Source organism: Lemur catta, chromosome 1, assembly GCF_020740605.2.
Source record: "Lemur catta isolate mLemCat1 chromosome 1, mLemCat1.pri, whole genome shotgun sequence".
NCBI lineage: Eukaryota > Metazoa > Chordata > Mammalia > Primates > Lemuridae > Lemur > Lemur catta.
The window spans coordinates 28,077,867-28,091,799 of NC_059128.1; the positions used below are offsets into that span (position 1 = coordinate 28,077,867).

General features: G+C 38.2%; 1 protein-coding gene across 10 annotated transcripts in view; it reads right to left on the reverse strand.

The window, feature by feature from the left end:
• The window catches only part of SIPA1L1 (signal induced proliferation associated 1 like 1), a 358,554-nt gene that overhangs the window by 239,996 nt on the left and 104,625 nt on the right, over window positions 1-13,933 (reverse strand). The window contains exon 1 of one of the 10 annotated variants that reach the window (XM_045564637.1): window positions 5,372-5,393. The exons of the other annotated variants lie outside the window; for them this stretch is intronic. The gene's annotated coding sequence lies outside the window, so the exon portion shown is untranslated. Of the gene's footprint in view, window positions 1-5,371; window positions 5,394-13,933 lie in introns of those variants that run through there. 10 annotated transcript variants of the gene reach the window in all.

Genomic DNA, 13,933 nt, shown 5'->3' on the forward strand with positions numbered 1-13,933 from the left:
AAGACAGGCATTAAAGCATGCATACTTTTTTCTTTACTTAGAACTGAAGTTAGGCCATTTCTCTACATTCACCAGCTGCTGTTGGTATTACATTTACTGATACACATATCTTTAATCAAGATGTTTGCTTGAAAATGTTTACTTAATATGAAAAAGTATGAATCAAGAACTCTCTCCTTACAATTCCTTAACTGTCCTTCACCTGAGATTCAACAACTACCACTCTACTTTTATACATTACTGGTGCCCAGGAAATTCAAAGAGTTGACGGAGTTGTTAAATTTAAACCAAAGGTTCCAAATACCATATTTCCATCAGTATAATCATCAAGTCAGAGTTAGGGAATTTCTACTTATCCTTTCTAATTACATGACCTCCTATAACCTTTTCAGACTCAATTTCCTCATACATAACATGGATATAACATTGCCTATCTCACAGTACGACTGAGAAATAAATAAGAAGATATGTATGGCAATGCCTGGCACCAAGCCTGAGAACACAGGACATGCTGAGTCTCCATATTGTTTCAAGGTGGCAGACTGAAGTTCTACGAAGTCTTCCTCTCCTAAGATTTATAATTCAGTAATTCAAGGCTCTTAGTTTCATTTCATGATCAAAGAAAATTTAGTGTTAAAAACCAGGAACTGGACTCCAAGATTATAGTTCTCCCACCAATATTCCATACAGCTATTATATTCAGACTTAAGTTCTACCTGCACTAAATTTACTTGCAATTTTCTGTTCTACAGTGAGATTCTTTTCAATCAAAGTTACTCTGAATAAAGCATAGATGAGTCATTCCTGGCATGTTGGTCTAAAGACAATTACTGATCTAAAGCCAGAAAGTCTTTCCTTTTGGATTTCTTAAGTTGGATTCTTTGATCAATGTTTTAATCAATCATAGTGTAAAATGGATAAATAACATGAAATATTTTACATTTTCAAATATTCACTAAACATGGAATAGAAAATCATATTAAATTGGATCATCAAGCAGCAAAATTTGGATGCAAGACAAGTTGTACCTATTAGTGATCACCCCACTTAAATAACACAGAAGAATCAATGTTGGGTCTGGAGATCTGAAAAACTCAGTGCACAATATATTCAATGTCAGATAAAAATAATAGCATCTACAAATATTAAAACAAAGTCAAATTAGCAGAAATCAATGTAAAAAAAAAAACACTAAAATTTAATAACATAAGATTTCCCCATAGGGTAGTTCTTCAAGTAAACACGCTAATTCTCACTAGTAATCAGGGAGATGCAATCTCTACAACAGATGCCACTCTATACCACCAGAATGGCAAAAATTAAAAGACTAAAAATGCAAATGTTTGATGAAGATGTGGAGCCACTGGAACTCTCACACACTGTGACAGTGAATTTGTAAACTACTTAGGTAAAAGCCTTTGCAGTGTCTACTAAATCTGAACAAACACATATCCCTATAGCTCAATAATCCCACTCCTAGGTATAGATACCCAACAGAAATGTACACAGTGCCCCCCCAAAAGCAAAATCAACCATAAGAATACTCATATTAGCATTAGTTGTGATGGCCAAAAACTGAAAGAAAAAAAAAAAACCGATGTTCAGGAATAGATGAATAAATTGTGGTATATTCACATTATGAGATACTACACAAAAAAATGACCCCTCCTATACACAAAAATATGGATACATTTTTTCGCAAACATCATATTGAACAAAAGAACCCAAACCAAACTCTCTTATTAATGATGATACTTTGGTCTGTAGGTTATTTCTTTCTTTCTTTCTTTTTTTTTTTTTTTGTGGGAGGGAGACAGAATCTCACTCTGTTGCCCAGGCTAGAGTGCCATGGTGTCAGCCTAGCTCACACCAACCTCAAACTCCTAGGTTCAAGCAATCCTCCTGCCTCAGCCTCCCAAGTAGCTGAGACTACAGGCATGTGCCACCATGCCCAGCTAATCTTGTAAATGCATTTTTCTCTTATTTTACTATGACCATTTTCCCTTCTCTCAAATATTTTATTTAATTTTTATTTATTTATGTATTTATTTAAACAACTAAAAATTGTATATATTTATCATGTACAACATATTGTTTTAAAATACGTATACTCGGTGGAATGACTAAATTGAGCTAATTAATGTATCCACTATCTCACACACTTAGCATTTTTTGTGGTTGAGAACACTTAAAATCTACTCTTAGCAATTTTCAAGAATACACTGTCACCATTAATAACTATAGTCACCATGTACAATAGAGCTCTTATCTACTAATTTATTAATTTATGTTACTTATTAACATATTTCTCCTAACTGAAACTTTGTATCCTTTGACCTACATCTCCCCCACTCCTCCTCACCCCAGCCACTGGTAATTACCATTCTACTCTCCACTTCCATGAGTTCAGCTTTCCATATGTAAATAAGATCATGAGGTGTTCATCTGTGTCTAGCTTATTTCAATCAACATAATATTCTCCAGGTTCATCCATGTTGCATAAATGAAAAGATTTCCTTCTTTTTTAAGGCCGTATAGTATTCCATTGTGTGTATATATACCACATTTTCTTTACCCATAAATCTGTTATTGGACACTTAGGTTGATTCCACATCTTGGCTGTTGTGAATAATGCTGCAATGAATATCACAGTGCAGACAGCTCTTCGAGATGCAGATTTCAATTCCTCTGGGTGTATACCCAGTAGTGGGATTGCTGAATCACATGGTACCTCTGTTTTTAATATTTTGAGGCATCTCCATACTGTTTTCCACAGTGACCTTACTAATTTACATTCCTACCAACAGTGTGTAAGGGTTCCCTTTTCTCTCCATTCTCTAATACTTGCCATCTTTTGTCTTTAGGCAATAGCCATTCTAACAGGTGTGAGGTGTGAGGTTCACTGTGGTTTTAATTTACATTTCTCTGATGGTTTCTCAAATATTTTAGAATAAAAATGTTACGGCTGTATTGTTGGGTGCAGTATTGGATATAGCCATAAATTATTGCCCATTATTTCCAAATAGATTTCCTGGGTCAAAGTATATACCTAACAATGATACAAAATGTATAATAAAATCTAGAAAATTTGTCATCAAAACTGTTTAAGAAATCTCGGTTAGTCATTAGTCAGCTGAACACTTAACTACATGGAAAACTTGGCTTTCCAGAATGACTCATTTTTCTGGGGTTTTGCTTTATTAATAGGCTTGTTTTCTTTTCTTTCTTTTTTTTAAAGAGAGATGGGGTTCTTGCTCTGTCACTCAGGCTATAGTACAATGGCACGATCATAATTCACTGCAGCCTCAAACTCCTAGGCTCAACAGGCATGCACCACCACATTCAGCTAATTTTTCTTTTTTTTTGTTGGAGAAGGGGTCTTGCTATGTTGCCCAGGCTGGTCTTGAACTCCTGGTCTCAAGTGATCCTCCTGCCTCAGCTTCCCATGTTGCTGGAATTACAAGTGTGAGCCAATAAGCCCAGCTATAGGGTCATTTTCTTACAGAGATTTTAAAGCATTTTATATAAATGGGTACAGAGTCTTAGAGAACACACTCTCCAGCTATAAACTGACACTCTGAGAAATAAATTAAACCTACAACATCAGCACAGGAGTTATCAAAAAATCAATAAGGCCTCCATACAGAAATATGACAGAATATAAAACCAAATAAAAAGTTGTACATATGTATATGCATACATTAACACATGATAGTTATAATAAAAAATGTGAAAATTATAGAAAAATTATATAATAATATTTAGCAAAATGTTAGCTATATCTCTGGGTTTAGGATTTGGGGTAATTTTTACTTTTATTTTTTATGTTTCATTTCATTGCTTGCATTGTTTACAATGAACACATTATTTTTAAGATTAAAAAATAAGCTGAAAGATCTGAGGAAAGTAGTCTTCTGTCAAAAAGTAAGACAATGTATGTATTCTTCCTGATTCACAGAACAAATTAAATTGGTAAGAGAATTTTCTCAATTTTAAGATTTTTCTCCAAAGTTTAACTTGCTGGCACCTGCCACAGTATATATGCTGGCAAATACCAACAAAGCTCGTATAGCAGAACAAAGAGAAGAACAGTAGCAGGACACTGGTGCACACACGCGCGCGCGCACACACACACACACACACACACACACACACAATCTTGCTTAGCTGAGTTCCTCCACCTCACCTCCAAACCCAAGCCAGCAGTTGTGATTTTATATCACATGCACATAACTGTGGTCGTCTTAAAAAAATTTAATGTCCAGCCTATCCACAAAAAACTGTGGTCATTTTCTGCTAGTAAAATCCTTCCTAGTTCCTAAGACAGAATTAAGTACATCAGTATTTCATGGCTTTCTATTAATATCACATGACTTCCAGGTGCTCTATTATCTGAACAAAACTAAGGACCCGGAAACTTCCCTGTTACCAGAGGTGCGGCCTTAGGGCTCACATTATCCTAGAGACCAAAAAAGGGAAAAGGTGAATTCAGCTTCCCAGGAGCTCAGGAGTAAATTACATACTGGGTGGAATGTTGCTCATTCTTTCAATTACCCTTCCCAAAAGAAGTAATGTCACTTCATTTGTTCAGAGAAAAACAAAGGCCAAATCTGGCTTAATCTCGCAGCTAATCAAGCCATCCACACTAAGCTGAATTGAAACCATAATTAGAATCTAAATTCCTGATCCCTTCCCTTCGAAGTAGTCTTGCTAATTGGGTAATTTAAAACTGGACCTTGGCAAACCAAAGAGAAACCCTAAGATCAAAACAGTAGCAGCCTTTTGTTGTCTCTTTGGCTTCAGTCACCATGAAGGTCACTCACAGTCCTGCCATCAGTCAGGAACTCTCTGGCTTTGGAGAAGTAGGCTGACTCAGAGAGCAGACATCCCTCTCTGATAGCAATGGCCTATTCTCCAGGCCTAACTTCACACAAGAAAAAACTAAGAGAGTAAACAGCTACATTTACACTATTGTTACTATTTTTTTTTTTTTTTTTTACAATTGGATTTGAAATGCAGGCTATTATGAAGAGTCTCCTGGCTACAGCTCAAGAGAAACAGAACAACCCTAATGCAAAAACATCTTCAGCTTTCCCTTATTCCATGTCTTCCAACCAGTTTCAGAAACGGCCTCTTTATCCCAACTTGAAAATTCTTGTTATACTTGTTCTAAATGTCAAAGGATCTTCAGAATACAGAATTCCAGTGGCTACAGTTAGCACTCAAACTCTAGGCCATTTTAAGTGTGTCAGTGCCTGAGAACACAACAGCCCCCTGGGGGCTCTACCCCAGGCATGATGAGGAAACCACCCTATAGACCCCTGTGAGTACAGAGTATTAATAATCTATACAGATTAATAAGCATGCTGACCTCATTAGCCAGATGATTAACCACCGCAGAACAAAACTGGTATCAGTGGCCGGGCACAGTGGCTCACGCCTGTAATCCTAGCACTCTGGGAGGCCGAGGTGGGTGGATTGCTCGAGGTCAGGAGTTCAAGACCAGCCTCAGCTCCATCTCTACTAAAAAAAAAAAAAATAGAAAGAAATTATCTGGCCAACTAAAATATATATATAGGAAAAAAAAAATTAGCCGGGCATGGTGGTGCATGCCTGTAGTCCCAGCTACTGGGGAGGCTGAAGCAGTAGGATCGCTTAAGCCCAGGAGTTTGAGGTTGCTGTGAGCTAGGCTGACGCCACGGCACTCACTCTAGCCCGGGCAACAGAGCGAGACTCTGTTTCAAAAAAAAAATAAAATAAAAAAAAAACTGGTATCAGATCCTAGACCCCAGAACACAAGTAGGTACACATACATTCAGTGGATCACCCAACAGTAACAGTGACACAGCAACAATGATGTGCCAGGCCCTCCCAATGCTGGCAACCAGCAAGACAGCAATCCCTCAATGAGCTCACTGGCTGACAACGACAACAAGGACATATAAGCAGAAATTATAACTGATGCACCCTATAATCATTATAACCACTATCATTTACTGACAGCCGGGTATCTGCTTAGAATTTTACATATATTATTTCACTTAAGAATCTCAATTATTACCCTATGACATAAGTGTTACAAACCTTGGGCAAGTTTCCTACCCTCCCTGGGCCTCAGTTTCTTCATCCCTAAAAAGAGAATAATATCTACTCCATAGGATTGAGGAGAGGGTCAGGACATGCAACGCACTTACAAAACTTTGTGCCACACGGCAACTGATCAGCTGTTATTATTATAATTACTGGTGTCGCTGCTGTTATTATCTACCACTGGAAAGACAACCAAGAAAATGATGGAGGTGTAGAGAAAAAGTGTGAAATAAAGGAAAGAGCACCGAGAGAAAGAAGAACAGTAGCTGCCATGCTATAGCCAAGGTGCATATTAGACTCATTCCTTCCGTTTCTTCATCTGTAAAAGGGGAATGACACCCACCTGCTCTGTCACCCTCCTCACAAGGCTGTTCTGGAGGCCACGAGAAAGTATCTTTAGCCATAGGACACAAAGCTAATGTCACACATTGTCACTGACCAGAAGGCTTCCACAAACCTTGGAAAACAATGAACTTACACAGTGAGCCACAAGTCAAATAACTACGAGCATTAAATGAATATTCTGGACAGCATTCTAACAAAAAATCAACAGGGCATGCTTTTTAAAAATTCTATGGTAGCTAGATAAAAAGTAAGCCTTGGTCAACTATTCACTACCTAGGAACGCCAAATATCGTCCCTGGAGTCTTATACTGGCACAATAACCAGAACTTTGAGGGAAGCGTTTGCCATCATTTTTAAAAGGCATCCCTGAAATGAGCTGAGAAACCCAAATCCATCACGGCACTGCAGGCTTGTGTGGGGCACCACAGCAAATTCAGTGTAGCAGATCTAAACTGCCTTGTATCTAAGCTGTGAACATCTGAATACAGTGATTTGCAAGCTTTAGTCTTTATTATGTCCAGCAAAGTTTCCTTTCCCTACAATACTAATGTAAAAGGTAACAGAAGGTGGTTTCCAATTCAGGCTTCTACAACTTCAAACACACAGACACGAATGCCTCTGGCACTATTTTAATCTTCTGGTCCGTGATGTAAGATCACAGACAGCAAACAGATGACTCCTGTCCGGTGAGATTTTCTGACTAGAGGCCATCTCTCTTTATCTGCAGGATCTACTTAACTCACCAGTTGGCAATGTGTTTTCAAACGTGGTTTGTCAAGAGAAGAGGAGGAAAAGGCAATAGTTTTGCCCCTTAACGTGTCAAATGGAGGATCTGGGAGAACAAAATAAGGAGTCATTCAAACATTCTGACCCAGTAATTCTTGTGCTAAGAAAATAATCAAGCATACATGTAAAAATGCACATACAAAAAAACCTATTGAAGATCTATTTGTAATAAGTGATTAGATAAATGAAAATGTCACAGGATGGAATATTATTAAGCAATTGGAAATGATATTTCTAAAAATTATTTAAATGAGGTGGAAAATATTCATAAAAGTATGTTAAATATAAAAAGAATACAAAACATACAATAGGATTCCAATTGTTTTTAGAAAATACATGCATGCATAGGAAAACAAAAGCATTTAGAAAATATTAATATGAGAAACATAAATGAGCATGATTTTTTTGCCATTTCATATTTCCCAAATTAGCGAAAATTAGCCTCTGTTACTTACCTAGTTGGCAAAAAAGCTATCCTTTTAAAATAAACAGAAAGGTATGAAAAACAATTTGGTTTTAATTGATAATTCTGTTAAGTTACCTAATATCTGTATTATTTACTCTTTGGTACAAGGACTTCAATAACTGGGAGACAAGGCATATTTTGCAACAGTAATTCAGGTAACAAATATCTGTCATCCAAATGTAACAACCAACAAATGTTGGAAATGTTTACACTAAACAAAATGTTTTAAGTTTAAGTGAGAGAGAATTACGCTAAGCAATATAATATCAAATACATGTCTCCATGTAGCACATGGGCACTTAAGAAGTCAGCCACCAGCACAAACAATCTGAGACTGTCCAGCCACTCTCCCATTCACATCTGAGTACAGACAGATTCTGCCAGGCCAAAATCAGACTGTGTTTCAAAATAAAACTCTCAAGGAAGAAAGAGTAGATTAAGTTTTAGATCTGGATGATAACTTCTCTCACCTCAGTACAAGAAGAGATAGGAGAAAACTGCTTATATTCTTTAATATATAGAGTAGACACTCATCGACAAATACTCCTCTAAAAGGAAAACAATGTATTTTGATTCTAATCCTAGACTCTCATCAAGGCCTCAGACAACTGAAAATCCTCTACATATCCGGGACTATGAAGGAGGTCACAATTTTGAAAGAACAGAGTGTTTTTCTACTTTCCCTTCTCCCCCATTATGACTTAGAAAAATTTCAGCTTAATAAATGGATTTTTTCTAACCTGGGGATGAGTAAAAACTGTCAATGAAGCAATGTTGTCTTCCACCTATTGGAATTATTTCATAAGAACACATTTTCTCTCACCAAATAAAATATATGTCCATTTTAACGTTCATATCACATATATTTTTCACTTAAACTTGGCATCTTTTAACTTTCACTGAGCCTTCTAACTCTGGGCACCACCTGGTCCTGGGGTTGGAGGTATCCTCCTCCCATGTTTAGGAACTGGCTCTTACAGGCACAGAACAAGTGCCAGTAGCTCCCCGTACCAGGCCTTAGTGGCAAGGAGCACATCATTGGCTTCTTTACAATCTCCCAAAGATGACAGTATCATTCGTGATTCCTTCACATAATATAAAAACTCCAACTCAAAAGCATAAGGGGGTAAAGTCTTTAAAGCCCAACTATGTTCTCAGTGCAAACAAGGGGGTGAGCAGAACACACCTCCCAGGCCTGGCTCAGAGATGCCTAATGTCAACACCATTCCCCAGGGACCAAGGGGAAAGAGGTCAGTCTTGTTTCTCACAGTCACTTTGAGAACGCTAACCAGTGTATTTGCAAAAAATAAATCACATCCAATCTCCAGGGATGAGCAAAAGAAATACCAACCTGGGAACTGCAGATGAGAAATAGTCCCAGGCATTGAAAAATCTGATAGTTACTCATTCCCTATTCTAGGAAGCATGAATCAGGAGAGTCTGGGAACGTTTTACCTTTTTCTTCTGAAGCTGCTCTGATTTCAAAACATTATCCTACAACCCCAAGGAAAAGTACTGAATGGCATACTTTTCTTTTTTCAGAATGAATGCTGATTTGATTGAGAATTTTATAGTGATCCCATTGAAGTAAATGAAGTCATTCTTTGTGTCCACAGAGAGCTGGGAAGGGCTGTAGCCCCGTGCTATCTGTAAAGGCTCTGGGCACCAAAGAGGTGGCAATGGGTATTACTTTCAGGAACATGAATTGGCTAATGCACTTGCTAAGTATACACAGAGACTAGATCTCAGGGTTCAGAGTATCTGAACATAAAAAAGGGAACATTCTAACATTTACGACATCTAACCTTCACTAATGTCTTGTTCTGCTTTCCTTTAATGGCTGTAGCAGGATTGCTTGGACAGAAACCAGTAACTGAAGGAAAACATGTCCAAGACTGTCTAGACTTCACATGTTATTTATCCCGTATGGGTCTAAGAGATAATGTGTGTGACTCTGGACTCTTCTCCCTTTTACCTGGGCAGGTGCCAAGCGATGTACTCCCTAGACCAGCGGAGGGGGGGATTCCCATACAAGTTACTTTCAGCAACCACAGGACGAGAGTGACTCCCCGGTGGGAGAGTGTGGCACCTCTGTTATGGGAGTTGTCCCTACTGACTTCCTTTCTTCCTCAGAAAAGGGTCGTTGCAACTATTGCTACAGGTATATGTATGTGCATGCCATTTAATATCTTACGTTCAATTGGGTCTTAAGGTCTAAATTCTACATAGCAGAAATCATTCTGCTTAACCTGATTAGCATAAGAAGCTCATAACACACAAGAAAAAGCATTCTGTCATGACAGAGGGTGTCAGGGGAGGGCTCCTGCAGGCATATTTGACTGTTTGCCAAAGGTCTTATTGCGTAAGTCGTGTCAAGTACATTAAATATCAGTAGCATCCTCTGCTTCAACTTGATAAGTGGCTTCCATCTGAAAACCAATCTCATTTTATATTTATTCAAAAGCCCATCAAAAGGACTATAAGGAACAACAAACAAGTATAAAAAGGTCAAATTCTTTATCAATGACTAAATTTGACCACTTTCTAAAATGTATGTGTTGATTAACTCAAAAAATTACTTTTATAAAAAAATATGAAAAATAACAGACAGTACCTAGAATACCACTAAGGTTTTGTGTATAATTCAACAATTACGTCCTTCACACTAGATAGCAGACTGTAAAATTACAAAGTGGAATTCTGAACAGATAAATATTTTCCGAGAAAGAATTACACTGTGAAATTTCTTATAGTATAAAAACCAAATCTCAGGGCTTTCTGACACAAGAGCTGTAAAGCACAAAAATTATCTCCCCACCTACTACTGTAAAGTGGTTCCAACATGAATGATGTCCAGAAGCTTCTAAAGGAATAATCACCTCACTGTGCAACATGCCACACATTATCTTCAAGAAAATGTAACAAGTCACAGAAACACAGGCTCTTTTATGGTGATCAAATCTTTAAATAATTACCTTTTCTTCATATTTTTTATTGCCCTATCAGTTAAAAATACTTAATATTTACATAAGATGTCTCCATTTATTTCAACTTTCTCTTCATTAAATGTTAACAAAATAACATTTTTCATAATTAATTACTAGAATTAGAAAAATAAATTCCAAGTTGCCAAGGGGAAAAAAAATCTCATTACTGTTCCCTCCTTTGGCAAACCTTCTTGTACTTCCATCTATACTCTGGGCTTTGAGTCAAGTAGATGAAATCTTGGCTGGTAAGGAATTATGTTAATTTAAGATGGTGACCCTTTCTGAAGCAAAAGGAAGAGAATGTCAATACTACATGTGCTGAATTTTTTAATTATCCCACAAGATTTCATATTTTCAGTTGCTGCTTATCTATTTGGTTACTTTATCTAAGAAGAATTTTAAAGTGTCATTAACATTTTAAAGCAATATATTCAAAAAGCATTTTAAAATCTTTATCACTAACTAAAACCTAGAGCACCAGGAGAAAGGAGTCTTAATTAACAATGTAACCAGTTTTTCCATCAGCTACAAGAGCTACTCTACATGAACAATTACCCAAGATCCAGCCAATGTTCATTCAATGAGCATCTATTTAGTACTTACTGTGTCCCAGGCACTGTACTAGGCCATGGAGAGACAACCATGAACAAGAAAGACATAGTACCTGACTGCAGGAATCTTACAGACTGCATCCTTCTATGCCACCACCTCTAGGCTCAACTGGAAAATGTGCTTCATAATCAAGCCTAACTAGTTTTGAACAAATTTTCTCCTTACATTGATACTAATAAATGGGAAAATATTTATTAAGTATAAAAGTATAATCCTCTCCAAATAGTAGTATGATGACTATGTTTTTATAAATAATCTAGATGGCTAATGGTTCGACAAGATCCTTCGGGAACTGCTGGGCAATAATACAAGGATAGAGGCCACCAGAAAGTCTGGCCAGAGCTGGCTCTTATCCGGCGCTAGGGAAGCCGGCCCAGGGAAGGCTACAACGGGTCCCATCTCAATGATCTGGCCAGGCTTCTGCCCCACAGGACTCCCTAGGCAAGACTCTGGATATGAAATAGGTCCATAAATAAACTCATTCTGTGGCAGAATTAGTGGCTGTGTATGTAAAGTAAGCTGCAGAAATGCCACTGTTCACTGCGGTCCCCAACCCCCAGGCTTCGGGACAGTACTGGTCAGTGCCCTGTTAGGAACCAGGCCACACAGCAAGAGGTGAGCGAGCAAGCTTCATCTGTATTTACAGCTGCTCCGCATTGCTTGCATCACATCCTGAGCCCTGCCCTCCCCACCTGCCAACCCTGCCCCCAACTCCAGTCCATGGAAAAACTGTCTCCCATAAAACTGGTCCCTGGTGCCAAAAAGGTTGGGGATCACTGACTGTTGAAACAGATTTATGACAATACTATGTTTCCAGTCATCTCACAGCCATGAACTCATCAAGTTGACAAGATTCTGAAAATTTATACTATAAGAATCACAGTCCATAAAACAAACAACTGGGTTTAATGACCTTTCCTAAATGGTAAACTGAGATTTGTTTTTCTTTTAATACTGAATCTTAACTTTCCTTAGCCATATCTTTTAAATAATCTAGAAATGATTTCAGTTTTATGCAAAGATATAGCTAAAGACAAAATTCAGGCTAGGTGTTAAAGAAAGAAATCATATCAGCCACCTTCACCTGCCCCCAAACCATCAGAGGTTTCTCAATACGTACATAAAAAGGGTCCAAATTCTTTAGGCACTCCAAGTCCTAGACAAGTCAGTTCCAAGCTAATTTTTCAAACCCATTTCCCTCTATAGCACTTCATACACTCATCACTCCAGGCAATCTGAACTATTCTTTCTTATCTGACTATACTCTTCACTTTAGTTTTTTCTGTGCCTTTCCTCATATATTGTATATGCATTAAGTGTTCACTGACACCACGCTATAATTCCAAATGACACCCACCCTGTTATGCCTAATTCAAGGGACACCTGTTCTTTGAGCATTTGCCAGTGCCTCCTCTGCTGAACACCCACACCGTGAGCTCTCCAGGTGGACAGAGCATGAGCTTTGGAAACACCTTTCACCTCTCAACTCTCCCATGTACTGGTCAGGCCTTGAGTAAGATACTTAGTCTCACTAACCTGCATCTGCACAACATGGGATCATAACAACCACTGCGCAAAGTTTGGGGTTTCTGAGCAATAGTTAATGCCATGGGCTCAAATCTCAATCCTAACAATTGCAGATGGTCTGACCTTTGAAAAGAACTAAAACTTGACCATGAACCTTAGCTTTCCCGTTGGTCTAATGGGAGAAGCTGCATGTATTTCACAGCAGAACAATAACTACAAGCAAGTCAGCACGCAACTCTCGCTCCCATGCCTGGGTCTCTACACTCCCACATGCCTTTCTGGGGATCACTGGCCCTTCCTCCCGCTGGTTCCCAGAGCACCCAGTGCTCCCCTTCACCGTGGTATTATTTGTTTGCTCCACTGGGAGCTCCTCCTCTGATGGCACATTTGCCTGGACTACCTGGCATTAGGCAGGCACCCTGATGAATAAACACATTAGAACAACATTTTGAAGAATGCAAATGAAAATCAGAACATTTTTGAGAGATTCTGAGGCTGAAAAAAACAAAGAAAAATGTTTGTTGAAATGTTGCTTATTCTTTAGGATCCAGTTCAAATAATAATAGCTGAAACCGATCAAATGCCTACTAGAGGCAGAGTACTGCTACAGGTATTCGGTTGTTACTTCTTCTGTGGGTGGCTTCTGTAGTTTCCCCCAGGAAGGTCACTTAACCTTGGAGCCACCATCACACTTCATTGATTCATCTCTAATAAAATTTACCACACCCTCCCCTGTATTTTAACTCTATCATCCCACTTATGCAACAAGTTCAGAAGCTCCAGGAAGGCAAGGCCTATGTCTGAAGACCTTGTTTCCAATCCATTCCCCACCCTGCCTCCCCACAGAACAGGAATTAAATGAATTAATAGGGAGTGTTAAAGCTTCTAAAAATAAATCATCGAAATCATGAGATAATTCAACATCTCAGGGTTCCTCTGCCGAGTGATTCATCACCTCTAAGATCCCAAAGTCAAGGTTTGAATAGATATAGACAGCCTTCTCACATCTATGCAACGAATTCAATACAAATTTCTCAACGTCAAAAGAAAAAGTTTTACCTGCGTAGGGTTTTCATTACTGGTAAAAGAATCAGCAACAACAGAAAACAGTGCACTGAAC